Source organism: Oryctolagus cuniculus, chromosome 15, assembly GCF_051225735.1.
Source record: "Oryctolagus cuniculus isolate XC-2025 breed Fujian yellow rabbit chromosome 15, ASM5122573v1, whole genome shotgun sequence".
Lineage (NCBI taxonomy): Eukaryota > Metazoa > Chordata > Mammalia > Lagomorpha > Leporidae > Oryctolagus > Oryctolagus cuniculus.
Window position 1 is genome coordinate 29,269,721 of NC_142881.1, and position 16,479 is coordinate 29,286,199.

General features: G+C 44.4%; 1 non-coding gene across 1 annotated transcript; it reads right to left on the minus strand.

Annotated features, from left to right (window-relative positions):
- Positions 1-3,752: 3,752 nt before the first annotated feature.
- On the minus strand, positions 3,753-3,859 carry LOC127484310 (U6 spliceosomal RNA). The gene has a single exon (XR_007911179.3). It is a non-coding gene; the product is annotated as a U6 spliceosomal RNA (small nuclear RNA).
- Positions 3,860-16,479: the final 12,620 nt, after the last annotated feature.

Sequence of the window (16,479 nt, forward strand, 5' to 3'; positions counted from 1 at the left end):
ACATGCAGCCAGCATCAGTTTTCCAGCTCTGGGAGTGAGCCACACTGGAGGAGGTTCCTCCAGTTCCAGCCAAGCCTGCAGACGAGTAAACACTGGCCACACTCTGGACTGCATCCTCAGGAGAAACCCTGAGCTACAACCACCCAGCGAAGTTGCCCTGGATTTCTGACCCATGGAAACTGAGTGAGAACAGAAACATATACTATTGTGTTAAGCTATTGAGCTTTGGCATAACTTGTTACGTATCAATGGATAACTAATACAAAGAGTTTTTTTTTTAATACAGAGAGGTTTTATAGAGGCGTTGCCAGGCTAACACAGTTCACATCTATCCTTAGTTTTATAGGATATTTTTTAAAAATAATGAATTGACATTGAATTTTACCATATGCATTTTATCTTTGTATTGAATGAACATACTATTTTTCTGCGACGTGAAAATGTGATGAATTATATTGGTTGACCTTTTTGAATGTTAAACCAAGTTTTCATTCCTAGGATAAACCAAACTTGGTCATAAGGTATTGTCACTTTTGTATATTATTAGAGTTAGTTTTCTAACATTTTATTAGGATTTTGCCTCTATGTTATTGAGTGAATATGACACAATTTTCTTTTTTTAAAGATTTATTTATTTGAAAGTTACACACAGAGAGAAGGGGGCGGGCAGAGAGAGAGAAAGAGAGAGAGAGAGCAAGCGCTTCCATCCGCTGGTTTACTCCTTAATTGGCTTCAATGGCCAGAGTTGCGCCAATCTGAAGCCAGGAACCAGGAGCTTCTTTCAGGTCTCCCACGTGGGCGCAGAGGCCCAAGGACTTGGGCCATCTTCTACTGCTTTCGCAGGCCATAGCAGAGAGCTGGATCAGAAATGGAGCAGCCAGGACTCGAACTGGTGCCCATATGGGATGTCAGCACTGCTGGCGGCGGCTTTACCCACTATGCCTCAGCACCGGACCCGACAAAATTTTCTTTCTTGTAAAGTCTGCAAAACTTTGGTATCAGGAAAGGCATTGAGGCTCAGGGGGTTAGGCCTCCACTTGCAATGCCCACATACCATATCAGAGAGCTGGTTCGATTCCTGGTGACTCTGGGGATTCCAACCCAGCTTCCTACTGATACATCCTGAGAGGCAGCAGAGGATGACTGAAGTACTTAGGTCCCTGCCACCCACGTGGGAGACCTGAATGGAGCTCCAAACTTCTGTCTTCAGACTGGCCCAACCCTGGCTGCTACAGGTATTTGGGAAATAAACCAGCAGATGGAAGATCCTCTGTCTCTCTGTCTCTCTCTCTCATTTTCTCTCCCCCACCCCATCTATCTATCATCTATCCCCTCCCCAATTTCCATTATATTTTTAAAAAACTAAAGATAATTTGGCATTTGGACATCACAAAACTTTGCAAGTGATTTAGCCTTTTCTGTATGTTGCACTGATTTATGTAAGTTTCAATCATTTGGCCTTTAAATGTGTGGACAGTGTTTTAACTATTGTTTCAGTGCCTTAATGGTTATAGGATTATTCATAGTTTTTATTTCTTCTTGACTCAGTCTCTCTTTTTTTTGACAGGCAGAGTGGACAGTGAGAGAGAGACAGAGAAAAAGGTCTTCCTTTCGCTGTTGGTTCAGCACATTGCACTGATCCGAAGGCAGGAGCCAGGTGCTTCTCCAGAGCCCAAGGACTTGGGCCATCCTCCACTGCACTCCCGGGCCATACCAGTGAGCTGGCCCAGAAGAGAGGCAACCGGGACTAGAACCCGGTGTGCTGGCGCCACAAGGCGGAGGATTAGCCTATTGTGCCACGGCGCCGGCGGTTCTTGACTCAGTCTTAGCAAGTTATATTTCTTCTGGAATGTGGTTAATTTGGTGTATGTTTCCAAATTTGTTCCCAATACATACTTATTATTTATTTAATCTCTTCCATATCTATGTTTTTCTCACTTTCACACTTATTATTGCCTGGACACACTGCTCCCTACCACCCCGCCTCTTGCTGCCCCACATACACTGGTTGTGTTCAGTCCTATCAGACATTTGTAGAGTTTAATGACTTTTTTCCCCTTAAAAACAAAATTTGATTTTGTCGATCTTCCCTGCTGTATCATTTTCTTAAGTTAATAAATGCTAATAATTTAGAATAATGTCTGGCACATAGAAGTTGCTTTGTAAAGTATGATGAGTATTTTCTGATTTTATCATTTCCTTTATTTTATTCAGTTTCTTTGGGTTTGTTCTATTTGTTTTTGCTGCACTTCTTGAGTCATACCCCATTTTGTTCTTACTCTCCTGTCACTTGCCCTAAGAGAAGCCAACTGCTACGCTGGAAGGACACTCAGGCACATTATTCTGACCATCTTGTCAAATACAAGCATTTAAGTATATAAATTTCATTGCTCTGCTTTAACTGTACCCCATATGTGTCATAATTATGTCACTTGGTTCTAAATTCTTTTTGATTCTCAGAGAATATAAACTTCATAACTGTTGAGTATCTTCTGCATAAGTCCAGTAAATCAAACTTAGGAATTATGTTGTTTAGAACTGTTAAACTCTCCTGATTAATTTTTTTTTCTCTCCAGCAATGCCTTTTCCTTAAAAACTATGTCTGGGGCCAGTGCTGTGGAATAGCTGGTAAAGCTGCCACCTACAGTGCCGGCATCCCATGTGGGCGCTGGTTCAAGTCCTGGCTGCTCCACTGCTGATTCAGCTCTCTGCTATGGCCTGGGAAAGCACTGGAAGATGGTCCAAGTCCTTGGGGCCCTGCACCCATGTGGGAGACCCAGAAGAAGCTCCTGGTTCCTGGCTTTGGATTGGCACAGCTCCAGCCATTGCAGCCATTGGGGAGTGAACCAGCAGGTGGAAGTGCTCTCTCTCTCTCTGCCTCTCCTTCTCTCTCTGTGTAACTCTTTCAAATAAATAAATCTTTAAAAAAAAACTATTTTGTCTGATACTAATGTAGCAAACCCAGATGCTGTTAGTGTATTTTTTCTATCCTCTTACTTCCAGACTTTCTATATCCGTATCTCTTATGTGTCTATGTAAACCTCACTTAGGTAGACTTACCTTCAGTCACTCCATCTTTGCCTTAAAGGGGCCAATTTATTCCATTTACCTTTATTGTGATTACTGAAATACTTTGATTTCTGCCTACCATTATTTTGGTGTTTTTCTATTTGTTCCATCATTCCCTTCACCCATATAATTTTCTTGTCCTTTTTTGCCTTAAGTTGTTTAACTTTTTTTTTCATTTCTAATCTCCCTCTAGTAATATGGAAGTTATATATTCTCTTTACTCTTTTAGTGTTTACCCTTGATATTTTATCAGCTGCACTAGACTTTTCCAAGTGGAGAGTTAATTAATGTCTTCACCACATTCCTGACAATAAAAGTACTGCAGAGAAGTTTAAGGTCAATGACTGGCCTCCCAACTCTGAAGCTTTTGTTGTTATGGGCTTCAGTTCTATTTTGTTTTATTTAAGCCTCACAAAACATGGTCATTATACTTTCATCTAGTCATTACATTTTTAAGTTCATGCACTTATTTGTCTTTTTTTTAAACTTTTATTTAATGAATATAAATTTCCAAAGTACGATTTATGGATTACAATGGCTTCCCCCCCATACCATCCCTCCCACCCACAACCCTCCCCTTTCCCACTCCCTCTCCCCTTCCATTCACATCAAGATTCATTTTCGATTATCTTAATATACAGAAGATCAGCTTAGTATACATTAAGTAAGGATTTCAACAGTTTAAAAATATGGAACACTTCACGAATTTGCGTGTCATCCTTGCGCAGGGGCCATGCTAATCTTCTCTGTATCGTTCCAATTTTAGTATATGTGCTGCCGAAGTGAGCACTATTTGTCTTTTTTTTTACTACTGTTTTATCTTTTGAATCTAGAAATAGATCACTTTCCTTCTATCTAAAGTATACCTTTTAAAATTCTTGTAGTGAAAGTGGGCATTTAGCTCATTGGTTAAGACACCCTCATCCCAAAGCAGTATTAGAGTCCTGGCTCCAACTCCTGACTCCAGCTTCTTGCCGACACAGATCCTGGGAGGCAACAATGATGTTTCAATTACTTGGATTCCTGTTACCCATGTGGGAAACTTGGACTGAGTTCCTGGCTCCTGGCTGCAGTTCTGGCCTACCTCCAGCTGTTGCAGGCATTTGGAACATGAACTAGTGGACAGAAGCTCTATTTGTGTCTCTCTGCCTTTCAAATTAATTTTTTAAAAAAAGTTTCTAGGAGTGAGCATTTGGCGTAGCAGTTAAAACACCATCTGTGGTATCTGCATTGCAGTGGCTAGAGTTAAGTTCTGGCTCTGCTCCTGATTTCAGCTTCTTGCTACTGCACACTCGAGGAAGCAGCAGGTGATGACTCAAATAGTTGGGTCCTGCTACCCATGTGGGAGGATTAGACTGAGTTATAGGCTCCTAGTTTGGCCTGGCCCAATCCTGGATGTTGAGGGCATTTGGGGAATGAACTAGTGGATGAGATCCCTCCATTTATTTCTGTCTTTTAGATAAAATAAGTAAATAAATAATTTTAAAAGGATGAGCTCTTAAAGGATGGGTAAAATTTTTAAAAAGTCCTTGTAGTGAACATGTTGACAACAAAATTTCTCAGTTTTTGTATGAAAATTTTCTGTATTTTTTGTTTTTAAAAGGTAGAGTCACTGAATACACAATTGTAGGATTATATTTTATTTAAGCATATTAAAGAGATTATTCCACTAGTTTCTGATTTTCATTGTTCCTCTCAAAATGTCAGCTGTAAGTCTAATAATCGTTCCTTTCAAAGTCGTGGTTTTCTGGCTGCTTTTAAGACATTCTTTTTGCTCTGGGTATTTTGCAGTTTCACCATGCTATTTCTAAAAGTGGATCTCTTTTTACTTAACTTTACTGTAATTTTTAAGATTTTGTGAATCTGTGACATTGTGTTTGTAAATTAGTTCTAGAAAATTCTCAGGTATTATCTCTTCAGACATTTCATTTGCCCTATTAGTTCACTCCTCCTCTTCTTTAATTGTGATTTAATGTTAGTAATTTTTTTCTGTATCCTCCTTTATCTCTTTTTCATTTTTTGCATATCTTTGTCTTTTTTGTTTTTAAAATTTTTATTAATATGAAGAGAACAGATTTATGTACTTCATAAAATTCTAAGATAACCATATCTCCCTCTCTCCCTCCCTCAATCCCCCCTTTCTTCTTTTTTCTTTAATTTTTATAACATAATTTCTATTTACTTTAAAATCAGACTTATTACATTTTAGATAATTTATTTACATCTGTCTTACAATTAACTGGCTCACTTTTTCTTGACACCTCGTATGCTAGTAAACATTTATGTTGAGTTTAAATTTCAATATGTTCATTTCATTAAGTTTTATCTGTTTATAATTATTGTTGTAATTATTTTTATGAGTTTCTACTGTGAGACTGTTTTGCTTCTAACTACATCTTCTGAAATCCTCTGAGACCAGTCTAAAAGCTTTTGCTTTTGCCAGGTACCTGAGAGCACTTTCATTGCAGACACACTTTAAAATAAAATAATATTCATGTGGTGGTCCAGGTGAAAGATGGTGGTATTTCACTAAAGGAATGAACACACTGAACACATAGGAAAGTGGACAGAGCAGATTTTTCCAGTCTTTGGTTCCATGATTTTCCAAAGAAAAATCATGTAGAAATGCAAGAAACAGGAATATTTCACTCTTAGTGCCTGTGATTTCACAATGGTGTGTATACTCACATTGTTTGGGGACAGGAAAGGCATTCTTTGAAATAAGCACTAATCCAATCAGTGTCACACTGGTGTTATGGCAGTGCCTTGCTGGAGACGCATTCCCTGCTTTGTACATCGACAATGGCCCTTTCTTCTAGGCAATTCCCTGAAGTCACACCATGCAGACTGGCTGCAAGGCTAGATAGATAAGTCAGGGCAGATTGTACGGCAGCTGGGATGCTGGGCAGGGACACTTCATTTTATTTCATAGGGGGAGACACTGAAACTTTGTCTGAATAGAGATAACATGACCAAAAAAAATTATAGACATTGAATTTGGTAAAGAATGGGTCAATGGGGAGAGATTTTAGAGACAGGAAAATTGCTTATGAAACTGTCCATGAAAGAAGTAATAGCATTACACAAGGACAGAGATACAGGGACTGGAAAGGAAGGGAAGGAGGAGATGAAAGACATTCGGAGGCTGATTAAAGTAACAGAATTTGCAGGTGGAACTGATAGGAGTTAGTAAGTGGGGTACAAGTAGTTGAGGGTTGATGCTGAGATTCTGAATCTGAATGACTGGTCTGCCTACTAGGAGAAAATGGGGGTATCAGGAACAAGATAGTTTGGGGAAAGAGGGCAGAGGACAGATCTGTTTTACAACCATGCGTATATCCTTAACACTACTGGGCTATACACTGAAAAATGGCTAAAATGCTAAGTTTTATGTGCTTTTTAAAAATGTTTAACCACATTAGAAGGAAAGAATAATAAAGGCAAATTCTTGTTGCCAGCAACAGCAACTGCTAAGGGCCAGGCTGCAGAGAAAGGGGAGGAGGCCTGAGATTGGTGAATCGCAGACAAGTCTAGGAGACAGACAGATGCCAACCACTCAGCTCAGATCCTGCTGAGTACACAGGAGGTCTGGTGGCCCCGCGAGCTTGTCCAAAAACCAGCTCTTGCAGAACCCCTCTGGGGTTTTATTTCACTCTGGGCCTCTGAAGAAGTATGCTCCGCATTTTCAAAAAGACGAGCACCAAGTAATACCCAAAGTTGCCCCACCTGCTACTGCTAGGACCACTGCTAGTGAGCGAGGGAGGAGGGAAGCAGTCACACCTCACCTGTGCATGTCAGCGGTTCCTTGCCTGGCCACTGTCTTTATCGTTTAGCAACCTAGATCCTCCTGAGCCCCAGCCTGGACGGCTCCCAGTGAGAGCGTTTCAATGCTGGGTTTCCCATCAGCCACGGCTATTCCTTCTCCTCAGACACTCCCCAGGCCCTCACTCTGAGAACACTGCAATCCCCAGATGGAGATCTGGGAAGTGGGTGAGACGCTCTACTCCCATCAATGTTGTCTTCCAAAATCACCTGTTTATTGAGCTTCTACAAAGTAAATGACCATTGTTCCATAGGCATTAGCTTTCTAAGGAGAGCCATGTTAGTTCGTTTCTAGTAGGTAACCATCTAAAACTCTGAGAAGATAAGAACTCCCACGAAGCAGCGTATCGTGTGAAGTAAACGTTTGGTTCATTTCCAAAGGAAGGTGTTTAGCTGAGTCCACAACTAGCTAGCATAACAACCTGCAGATGCATGGAACGTTACACGGACCTAGCTGGCACAACATTTAGGTTGCATGCACCTGGAAAGTTCTGAGGTAAACAGGATGCTAGGAATGGCCAAAACAGCTGAAGCAAACGCTGGGAAGATTGTAAGCCCACAGTTACCCAGCCAGTGAGGAACTGGGGGAGGGACCTGCATGCTAGGAAATAAATAGCCTACCAGGCACCCTTGTGGTGGAATGAGAAGGCCATGTCAAGGTGGCCACTGGCAAGCGAGTGTCAGTTACTCAGGAATGGCTTTGAAACCCACCTGGCAATGGAGCCTGCCGGGCAACAGGCTGTGATTGGTTGGGGCATAGACCTCCCCTTGACCAGATAGGCTGGTCTTAGCTATATAAGATGTTGTTCCAACTGTAATAAACGAGTCTGCGGGCTGCTCGCCTCAAGCCTGCTTTCACCCGACTCCCGGGGTCTGTGTGGTGACTCCGCGCCTCTTGCCCCCACCATGCTGCTCCTCTCAGAAACAAATCCACTGCAACATTGTTGAGAAATCAACAGCAACTTCTGGTGCACCAATGTGACTGAGAGAAAGACAGCGTGTCCCCCCTGGATTTTGGCAAGAAGGCCCCTCAGTGTTTTGTGTGCTGTTTGGTTCTGTGAGGGTGAGCACAGAACCTCCTCCTATGCCCCTTTCCTTGTCCATGTCCTCGGTCTAAGTGACCCCAGGTTAGGCACACACCGCCCAGAAGCGTATGTCACTTCTCGGCTCCTCCTTTTACTTTCGGTTCGCTCGTCGAATTCACATAAGGGACTGATCATCCCAGAATTCAGAACCAAGTCATCTTCCCTCACTTGAGAGAGGTGACACTCTGGAGACACCGTGTGGGCATACGGCCTTGACCTAACGAATCAAGAAAGTCCCCCACTAAGCACAGGACATACTTACGATCTGATACACCACTATCTGTTTGTCTAACGTAGGGAAACCTGCAAAATGCCATAAACAGCTGAGGTGCTAGGAATTTAATTTTGTTATGGCAGCAGTGCTGTACGTGTTTTTCCTTTGGCTAGAGTTGGCATGCTGTGCCGCTCTTAAGCGCTCAGACATGGGAAAGATACCCCCCTCTCAGAATCCTGTGCAGATTATCAAAGATAGTGAATCTGTGAGTGAAAAGAGCCTGACACTCCAGGTCCCTGTCTCACAGACAATGGTTGATGACTTAGGGAGAGAGAGCTCCCACAGTGAAAAAAACAAGGTAGCAAACAAGGTAGCAATGCCTAGTCAGCTACCCCCCACATACCCGTGGGATGAACTTAGAGGACCTCTAGACAATAACTCATTCGAGGTCATCCCATCCGCACCCAGTGAGGATCCCCACATTTGTGGCAGTACTCTGGCACCCCAGGCTCTCAGGGCAGCCACTAGACCCCATCCCACCTGCACATTTACTGTTAATGTAGGAGCGGATGCAGAATTCAGGCCCTGGATTCCAACACCCATAAATGAACTTACTATGCTAAAAAAGGCTTCTCAAGAGTCAGGTCCTGACTCTCCCTACTTTGAACAAGTGCTCACACAATGGGCAGCAAACCTTCAAACTCATTTTGACTGGGTTGCACTGCTCAAGGCATGTTTGTTGAGATCACAGTTTTTACAGTGGAAAGCCTCCTATCAGGAAGAGGCTGAAACTGTGGCAAGGAATAATGCTGCCTATGGAACAGCAGTAACCTTTGATATGCTTACAAGCCGTGGCACCTACATATATCCTCAAGAATAGGCCCACATTGGAGTAGTTGCCTATTTTGATCAGGTCAGAGATTTGGTGATTAAAGCCTTAAAAAATATAAATCCTCCTGATTATAGTCAGCTCTTTAGAAATCTAGTTCAAGGCCCAGGCGAATGGTTCCCCAATTTCCTTGCCAGAGTCTTGGAGGCAGTAGAGAAAAGACTACTGCTTGGCCCCGATCAAGACAATTTGGTCAAACAATTAGCTTGGGAAGGTGCTACCAAAGAGGCAAAAGCAGCAATCGCCCCAGTCTGTAATGAAGACATTTCTAAATGGATAGTAGCCACAAAGGAGGTAAACCTTGCTGATACACCCATATAGGCCCTGACTGCAGCCATTAACAAATTGAGCACAAAGAAGTCTAATGACCCTCCAGTTTGTTGGGGATGCCAGGAAATAGGACACCTACGGCGAAACTGCCCAAACGCTGCAAAATGGGGCAAGCCCAGAATGCTGTGTCCCAGATGTAAAAAAGGCTTTCACTGGGCAAAAGATTGCAAGACCAAACCTTTCAACTCCCAGTGGGACGGCCCTCAGCCCAGCAAGTAAGAGGGAGTCCCACCACCATTAACTGGTCGTTGCCTATCTTCAATCTGAGGCTGAAATTGACCCTATATTTAGATGACATTGCCTTTGTGGGTTTAATTGATACAGGAGCAGATGTTATTGTCTTAAAAGCTAGGGACGCAAGAAAAATACAACATTGGAAGACAGCACCCGGACCTGACCTCCAAGGTGCTGGAGGATTAAAATTGGCTGATCAGGTCATCACACCTGTAACTTGGTGAGATGACAATGGAGATACAGGAACCATCTTTCCACTAATTGCTGAGGTTTCCATGACCTTATGGGGGAGAGATGTGCTCTCACAAATGCAAACAGTCCTTACTACAGATCACAAATCTCCACAAGTCAGCAGCTTTAATGGAGAACCTACAAGTAAGAGTCCCCCCCAATTCTAGGGACCACTGCTCACCTCATACAAAAGCCAAGCCCAATCCCCATTGAATGGGAAAAAACAGGAAACATCTGGGTAGAGCAGTGGCCAATAATACAACCCAAACTTAGCATCCTTAAAGAATTAGTACAGGAACAACTGGAAAAGGGACACATAGAACCCTCTATTAGCCCTCATAACACACCCATTTTTGTGATACAAAAAAAAAAAAAAAACCAAAAAACAAACAAACAAAAAAAAACAAAAAAAAAACATCAGGGAAAATATAGGCTTCTACAGGATTTGAGAGCCATTAACAAAAATATAAAAAAGATGGGAACATTCCAGGCTGGCATTCCCCATCCAGGGGCCATTCCTAATGGATACCACATAGTTTACCATTGATATCAAGGATTGCTTCTTTTCCATTCCCATTGTGGAGCAGGATAAGGCTTACTTTGCCTTTACAGTGTGGGAGCCCAGTTTCCAGCTCCCTGCAAAGAGATTCCAGTGGACAGTACTCCCACAAGGCATGAAAAATAGCCCGGCCATTTGCCAAAGGTACGTTTCTCATGCGACCAGCACACTTAAAGATCAGTGCTTGGTCATACATTATGTGGATGATATCTTACTTGCTCACAAGAATGCAGCAATTCTGAATGCCTGTCTAAGTGAGACAGTAAGAAATTTACAATTCCTGGGTTTATCTATTGCCACAGAAAAGGTACAACATTTTCCTCCCTTTCAATTCTTGGGTTATCAAATCTCCTCCCATATGTCTCCAATGGACCCAAACCTAAAAGTCAAGCATAAATACTCACTTAATAAACTTCAGCAACTATGTGGCCATATCAATTGGCTGAGGCCCTTCCTTCCCCTAACACCTGCAGAACTTAGACGGCTATACGATTTACTAAGGGAAACAGCCCTTCTTCAAAAATCACATTGACACCTACAGCCAAATCCACTATAGAAAAGATTAACACCCAGTTATCAAATTTAAAAACCTTTCGATATGACCCTCAGGTGCCTCTATTTGCCATAACCATATCTACCCTCAAGGCCCCCTTAGGAGTTATTTGGCAACAACACGGAACACTTTTTTGGGTGCACATAGCCTGGAGCTATTGTAAAATAGTAAACAAAGTAGATGCCATCCTTATGATGGGACTTAAATTAAGATATTATACCAATAAGATTTTTTTTTTAAATTTTTTGACAGGCAGAGTGGACAGTGAGAGAGAGAGACAGAGAGAAAGGTCTTCCTTTTTGCCGTTGGTTCACCCTCCAATGGCCACCGCGGCCGGCGCACCGCGCTGATCTGATGGCAGGAGCCAGGTACTTATCCTGGTCTCCCATGGGGTGCAGGGCCCAAGTACTTAGGTCATCCTCCACTGCACTCCCTGGCTACAGCAGAGAGATGGCCTGGAAGAAGGGCAACCGGGACAGAATCTGGTGCCCCGACTGGGACTAGAACCCGGGGTGCCGGCGCCGCAAGGTGGAGGATTAGTCTTGAGCCACGGCACCAGCCAACCAATAAGATATTTAACACAGAGTCAGACATAGTGGTCCTACCACTATCACAATTAGAACTGTTGACATTGATGCAGAATAGCACACTCTTTCAAATTTTAATGATAAAATTTCCAGGACAGATTGACAATCACCTGCCAGCAGACAGGCTACTCCAGACACTACAAACCTTAGAAATAGACTATCCAAAACATGCTTTCCCTGCTAATCAACCTATACCCATGGCACCATGTGCATTTACGGATGCCAACAAGTCACTCTTTGGAATAGTGATCAAATCTTTAACAGAAAAAGATAAGATCCATGTAGAACCCCACGGGGGATCAGTACAGTTGGGAGAAATAAGAGCAATAGTCAAGGTTCTACTCCTTAGCCAAGATGGACTGGTAAATATATTTTCGGACAGCAAATACTCAGTACAGGTAGCAAAGACGATCCCTTTTGCAGTCTTTAACCCGACCAATAAGCCAATTGACCAGATATTCACAACACTTAAAGAGCTAACTGAAAACAGAAAATACCCATCACACGTAAGATCACATACTGGATTACCTGGCTTTATTTTCCAAGGCAACAGAAAAGTTGATCGTCTTATCTCCTGCAACACGGCTTCCATTGGACACTTAGAACAAGCCCGTATTTTGCACCAAAAATTTCATATGTCAGCAAGCAGCATAAAATTGCTTTTCCCAGAGCTAACAATGAGCCAATGCAAACACCTAGTGCACTCTTGCAAGAATTGTGCAACCCTCGCCCCGTTAGGCCCACTGCAACAAGCAGGAGTGAACCCGCGAGGCCTTGCTCCTAATAAGCTATGGCAAGTGGCCATCACCCACATTAACTCCTTTGGTAAACTTAAGTTTGTCCATGTGGTGGTAGATACTTATTCAAAGGCTGTATTTGCAACAGCCCAATCCGGAGAAAAAGCTAGTAATGTGATAAAGGTGGTTAAATCAGCCATGCTGGTCCTTGGTGTCCCCTGGACCATAAAGACTGATAACGGGCCAGCGTATACATCACAGGAATTAAATTCCTTCCTGAAATCTTGGAACATACAGTCTACCACAGGTATCCCATACAACCCACAGGGACAGGCAATCATTGAAAGAACTCATAGGATGATTAAAGATCTCTTACAAAGAAACAATCATATGCCTTCAGACCCACAGGCTGCTCTGACTGAGGTCCTTTTCACTATCAATTTTCTTACTTTTGATTTCCAAGGGATAAGCCCAGCTTATAAACACTGGGGACCCTTTCCATCCAAGACCCCAGCCCCTATGGTTAGGTGGAAAGACCCCCTGACAGGAGAATAGAAAGGACCACACCCTCTGCTAACCAAAGGTCGAGGGTATGCTTGTGTCTTTCCAGAGAATGCGGAACAACCCATTTGGGTACCAGCCAGAAACATCAAGCCTGCAACGGACAGCCAATCAGAACCAGCCGAACAAGACCGAGACTCCACCTTGTTAGCAGACGCACCTGCCCTATCATCCTACCCTGAGAAACTGCCCATAGCCATGCCTGTTACTGTTTTATACCCCACTAGCTCTGGTCAGCCACTCAAATGGCCCACAGCCTGTGTGCGGTCATGCCATTCCTGATAACCATTATTCCTCATTCCTACCCCTATCTGAGCAAGCAATCCTGTGGACTCTCGATTTGAGCGCTGGTTAGTCAATGACGGGTAAGATCCCCTGGGGGACAGCCTAAGACAGGCACAGCTGCGTACGGAGACCACATGGAAACGGGGTCAACAATGGTATGGCCAAGAATCATACCTCCCGTTGCTCAAAAATAAACAAAAAGTGGGAAATATGGTGGAATGAGAAGACCATGCCAAGGTGGCCACTGGCAAGCGAGTGTCAGTTACTCAGGAATGGCTTTGAAACCCACCTGGCAATGGAGCCTGCCGGGCAACAGGCTGTGATTGGTTGGGGCATAGACCGCCCCTTGACCAGATTGGCTGGTTTTGGCTATATAAGATGTTGTTCCAACTGTAATAAATGAGTCTGCGGGCTGCTCGCCTCAAGCCTGCTTTCACCCGACTCCCGGGGTCTGTGTGGTGACTCCGCGCCTCTTGCCCCCACCACGCTGCTCCTCTCAAATTAATCCACTGCAACATTGTTGAGAAATCAACGGCAACACACCCTATCTTGGAAATCGCTAGTAAGTCTTCCTTTCTCTGCCTTTCCTGAGTCACGGTCCCTTAAGTGGACATGCATGGTTGTTCTCACACATGTCACCTATAACTACGCAGTTGGAATTATGACATTTTATTATTATTATTATTTTTTTGACAGGCAGAGTGGACAGTGAGAGAGAGAGACAGAGAGAAAGGTCTTCCTTTTGCCGTTGGTTCACCCTCCAATGGCCGCTGCGGCCAGCGCGCTGCAGCCGGCGCACCGCGCTGATCCGATGGCAGGAGCCAGGAGCCAGGTGCTTCTCCTGGTCTCCCATGGGGTGCAGGGCCCAAGCACCTGGGCCATCCTCCACTGCACTCCCTGGCCACAGCAGAGAGCTGGCCTGGAAGAGGGGCAACAGGGACAGAATCCGGCGCCCCGACCGGGATTAGAACCCGGTGTGCCGGCGCCGCTAGGCGGAGGATTAGCCTAGTGAGCCGCGGCGCCGGCCAGCATTTTATTATTTTTTCAAAAAATGTAATAGCTTTAAGGTAGGCACAGTTGGTATAGTGTCCAATTTGTAAGTTTTCACACAGGTGTGCACCTGTGACTCCATCACCACAATGAAGAAGTCAAAGACATCCATCAAGCCTCGGCTTCCTTATTCCTCTTCGCAAATCCTCCTTCCCATCCCGCATCCCATCCCCAGGCAACCACTGATGTGGCACTCCGGCTAGGTCTGCATTTTCTACAATGTTAGATAAATGGAATCATGCAGTGTGTTCTCTTGTCGTCTGGCTTCCTTAGTACAATGTATTGAGATTCTTGCAGGTTGTTGCCTGGGTCAGTGGTTCATACTTCATTGTACTATTCCATTGTATGACTGCACCATGTTCTGTCCTATCCACCTGTTGATGGTCACTGGATTGTTTCCAGGTTTGTTTGCTTTTAGCCATTAGGAACAAGTCCTGTATAGACATAAGCTTTCATTTATTTTGGGTAAATACCTAGAAATGATGGAACGGTTGAGTCACAAGGTAGGTGTGTGCTACATATTTTCAGAAACTGTTAAGCTTTTCTTTCCAAAGTGATTTTACCATTTTACATAGCTACCAGCTGTGATGTAACGTCCAGTGGCTCCATGTCCTTGCCAGCACTTGCTATGGTTGGTCACTGGATTATAGTTCTATATCACTAAGGTTTTCATTTGCATTTCCCTGCTGGCTAATGATTTTGAGCACCTTTCTGGGTGCTTCCTTGCTATCCATGTATCTTCTTTTCTCCATTTTAAACATTGGGTTGTTTGCTTTCTTATTACTGATAGTTCTCTATTTGGGACACAAGCCCTTTTTTATAAAAAACAATTAATTTTTCTGAGAGGCAGAGTTACAGACAGAGAGAGGGAAAGACAGAGAATGGTTTTCCATCATCTGGTTCACTCCCCAAATGGCCACAATGGGTGGAGCTGGGTCAATCAGGAGCCAGGAGCTTCTTCCAGGTCTCCTACATGGCTTCAGAGGCCGAAGAACTTGGTCTATCTTGCACTGCTTTCCTAGAGCATAGCAGAGAGCTGGATCAGAAGAAGAGCAGCAAAGACTTGAGCTGGTGCCCTTATGCTGAGGCTTAGCTCACTACATGACAGTGCTAGCCCTGATATAAGTCCTTTTTCAGATATGTGAGTTGTAAATGTATTCTCCTAGTCTCTTGCTTATCTTTTAAAGAAGAGCAATTCTCAATTTTGAGGAAATTCAAGTTATTTTTTTCTTATATGGAATATGATTGGAAGTGAGGAGCTGAGGCACCAGAGGATTCCATTAGGTTCTGAGAATACTTGTTGGAGGCTCTGGAGAGACAATGGCCGAACCACACTGAGCTATTGCTTCAGCCCTGACAGTCAAAGACAAATGTTCTCTGTGAAGAAGACTGTTCCAGGTGCCCTGAAGTGTGCTTTCAGAAAATCGAGGAAGAACAGTGCAGGCACTTGGCCGCCACACTCGCTCAGCCCGGAGGCTCTCCTGCACTGCACCTGCCCCTGAGTGCATTGGCGCTGGCCCCGGGGCATGCAGGGTGTGATGCCCTGGGGCTGGGTATTTCACAGGCCAGTTTCTCCCAGGTGTCAGCTATTCAAGTGCAGTTCCCGGGCTCCACGCCACATTTACATCATCAGGACAGGGAGTCACTGGGATCCTGCGCCTCCACTCACGCCCCTGGTGACCCCCTTGCCAATGTTGGCAAACTCCTGCTAAGTGAGTTCTAGCACCGCGTCCTGACGGCCAGGGGATGGAGGACTGAGACACACCTCTGTGGCCTCCATCCGCAGGGATTCCAGGGAGGGACCAGCACTTTCTTCACTTTGCCTTCTCTGCAGGTTCTGAGAGGCGAGGCCAAGCAGACCCCTCAACACAGGCATTAGGACAAGAGCGGAGCAGGCGCCTGGGGCTCAGATGAGCCAGGTGGGAGTGGGAGGTCTGGAGACCCAGGCACAAGGGGACCATTGGGGCGGACACCGCTCTGTTCACAACTCACACTTCCCCAGCACCACGTGCAGGGCAGGGCACTAAGGACCTTGTCTTGGCTCACCTGAGTCTCTAACAGCCTTCAGCAGCAACAATGGTCACCTCCTGTTACAAATAAGAGTTCAGAAAGGTCAGGTGACATTTTCATTGTTGCACAGCAAGCATGTTGTTGAGTGAGGAGTCAAACCCAGTTCCGAAGGACGCTGAACACAGCTGATGCCCCGTTCCCTCACCAGTCCCTGGGCGGGAGTGGGGCCGGCACGCAGGGATTCTAACGTGCTGGGCCAGACA